The following is a 3,198-nucleotide window of genomic DNA, read 5'->3' on the forward strand; positions in this document are numbered from 1 at the left end:
TGTGTGTGTGTGTGTGTGTGTGTGTGTGTGTGTGTGTGTGTGTGTGTGTGTGTGTGTGTGTGTGTCAAAATCAGAAAGGTTTGGGAACCACTGGTTTGAGATATTTTGCTAACAGACAAACAGAGTTGTCACCAACGATGTATAATGGAGTACTGCATGATCAGAACCACTTGGAGTGTGTTGTAAATGACTCTTAGTTGGAATCACACACAGATTTTAGCTCAAAATGTAAAACTGAATGAAAAGGTCATTTTTGTGTTTTCTGTACTGAGTTCGATGTGGGAACCATCCGAAGCTGAAGTTTATTTTTGATTAAACMTATTTATCTGAGAAAAAAAGGGGCAGATATTATAAGATTTTGTCTTCTTTGGCTACCGTTCATTTATTCATGATTTGTATTCAATTATTTATTGAATTTATGTTGTTTTTTTAAAGAAATGAATGAAGRTTGATACTGTATATATAACTGGGCTGGCTTCAAGAGTGAACAAGGTGGAACAAGACGCCAAAGCGTCGATTGGTATGCCTCCGCCTGCCCTACATGTCTGCCTTTGAAAAATAAGTCCAGTTTTATGTTACCGATCATCATAAATGACCTTGACCTTTGACCCTTTGATGCCCAAATCTAATCAGACTGAGTACTACCCTAATGGAGTTACTATGCCTATTTATAGTCAATATATAATCTCATTCAGGAGATATCATGCACACAAGACCACATGACAGACACGACACCACACAAACACACAAAAAGCCAGAGAACGTGCTTCCAGCCCCAGTTGACAGAGCCATTAGCTGTAGCCGTACATCCAGTGGTTATCTTCTGAAACTTTTCTAAAAACTTCACTTCTCTAGTAGCTCATAAGATATTTTGCTAGCAGTCAAAGTTGTTGGAGATCAGCCTTAGTTAAAATCACTATTTCTTTTGGACAATATCTCTAAAATTGACTGAATTATAACAATTTAGCCAAGATCTTGTCTTTTTCAGCTTGTGTCTCATTCCTCAATTTTTGTGCTAATTCAAATATTCAAACGGCAGCACGTTCAGCTCCTTCAAGCCATTACTATGACTATGCCTTTTGTACTTCAGCATTTTAAATGTTTTGAGATATTTGCTTTTTCCTGACATTTTTTTCCTCATTGAAAATGAATGGAGCTGGTTTTATCATCCTTAAAACTCTTGAAAATGTTCCTAAATCTTTATTTTTTACCTTTTYTTCTGGTTCTGCTTTTTTCACTCCTTTGTATTAATTTCAGTTTCCTCCGGCTTCTATTTAGCTGAATTAAAAATATTCTGCCACTTTAGCTATTAGTATGACCTTTTCTGTTATTCTTCTGCTAATTAAAAAAWTACTATTTTATGCTTTTTATGCTACTTTCAGCTGTTGTCTGTGTTTTTAGCTACTTTTTAGCTAATTTGAGCTTTTTATGCTTCGTGTTACAGCTTATTTCAGCAAAAAGGCTCTTTCTATTTCTTTGTGCTAATTTCAGCTACTTTTTAAAACGTATCTTTATTTCAGCTTTTTAGCCATTCAGAATAAATCTTGCAGCACTAAGCATACACACTACAATTTCTCAGGAAATGCAAATTCTCTGTTGTCAGTTGGCTGTGGCAGCCATCTTGAATTGAATTGACTCCAAAAGTTTTTAATCACAAGTTTAACTAAAACGAGTCCTGTGGTTCATGAGATATTATTGCTCGTGCTTTAGTGGTGAACAATCATAAAAACTCAACTAAATATTAAGTTCAGAACCATATTTTTAAATCTTTGTGTTGCTGCCAGCAGGATGGATGCATTTGATGCTTTGAAAATGAAAAAAAAAGAGGAAACAGCCTCTGAGCAGAGCCTCCGAATGAAACTGTGATAATCAGCTCCTGCGCAGGGCAGCATCTCAGTGTGCTACCCAGAAGTAAGAAAAGAGGTTGTTTCACTTATTTATCAAATATTAAATATTTACAGGATTCAGCTGGCAGGCAGAAACAAACTGTGGGTGAAAAGATGGTTAAGGTTTTAAAAACAAAAAAAGAAGACATCTTGTGCAAAACAGCCTGCTGCTTTGTGTTTAGCCCAAAATGAAATCCTCAGTCTTGCAGGCAGTCTGTTCCGAGTGGATGGACCCAGAGCGGCGACAAACTGTGAGCTATTATCATAGCACTCTGTTGTCAGCTGGATTTTTTCACARAGGGAGCAGAAAATTCACCTGAACGCAGGTTGAAATGTCTCAAGCTCAGCCAAGAATGTGCAGATGTTCCAGCTGAGCCAGTCTGACTGGATTACCAGGTTTTTCTGTCGCCTCACCTTCTCTCTCTCTCTTTTTTTAAGTGTGTGAAGCTGCTCAATATTTCTTTGTAAGAGAAAAAAGTATGAATGAGTCACCTGGGAACTGCTCTATGACGGCTTTGAATTATTATTTTTTTTTTCGGTGGAGGATGACTTTCTTCTGAAAGGGGAGAAGGTAATTACGTGGCTCGGACGCACCTTAACGCGAGCGGTTGTGACATTAGTTGATTGTGACTAATCCTCACCAACACCGGAGGTCGAGGTGGGGGGGGGGATTATGAGGTTTGGATTGACACCGTGCTCAGACTAAACGGCTGAATGCGAGAGCTCAAAGATGCTGAGGGAGAGGAGATGTGGAGGCAGTGCTGAGGCAGATCACATTCAGTGAGTTAGCAGCTTCCCTGAGTAGGACTGCACCTTAAATAAAACATGAAAGCTCTTCTCCATGTGAAAAAAAAAAAAAAAACGCCCCCAAAAACTTGTGGCGAGCCATGATATTCTGAATCTGCCAGCTGAGATGAGCCCCTGGGGAGACCCCTCCCTTTACATCTAATAGACTGTAAATCACAACCATCAAACATGTTGCCTCACCCTACAGGCGCAGAGGAAAGGCTTCCCGTTGGAGGGCCTGGACTGAGCTGGGAGCAGCTGATAAGCACTTGTGCACCGACTTCCTCCTCCTGAACGACACAACGACCACTTTCTCCGTTCTTCATCTCTGCAAAGAATGYCAGAAGATCAATCCAGAAGCATTACAGACACCAGGAGGTTCAGTTTCAGAACGCTCCTAAGAAAACATCAAGTCTTTGTTTCGGGTTCTCCACTTTTTCCTCCCCGAGTCACTGAACGATGGCCTGATGCGAACATTTAAATGAGTCATCGCGCCGCCCGGCTCTCTGTTGCTCTCAGAGGCGCT

General features: G+C 40.1%; 1 long non-coding RNA gene across 1 annotated transcript in view; it reads right to left on the bottom strand.

Annotated features, from left to right (window-relative positions):
- Positions 1-2,953, bottom strand: part of LOC106517954 (uncharacterized) — a 9,857-nt gene extending 6,904 nt beyond the window's left edge. Inside the window, exon 1 of the long non-coding RNA XR_001310266.1 lies at positions 2,874-2,953. This is a non-coding gene — a long non-coding RNA (uncharacterized LOC106517954). The remainder of the gene's footprint in view (positions 1-2,873) is intronic.
- Between the last annotated feature and the right edge of the window lie 245 nt (positions 2,954-3,198).

The sequence above is a fragment of the Austrofundulus limnaeus genome, unplaced genomic scaffold, assembly GCF_001266775.1.
Source record: "Austrofundulus limnaeus strain Quisiro unplaced genomic scaffold, Austrofundulus_limnaeus-1.0 Scaffold1, whole genome shotgun sequence".
NCBI lineage: Eukaryota > Metazoa > Chordata > Actinopteri > Cyprinodontiformes > Rivulidae > Austrofundulus > Austrofundulus limnaeus.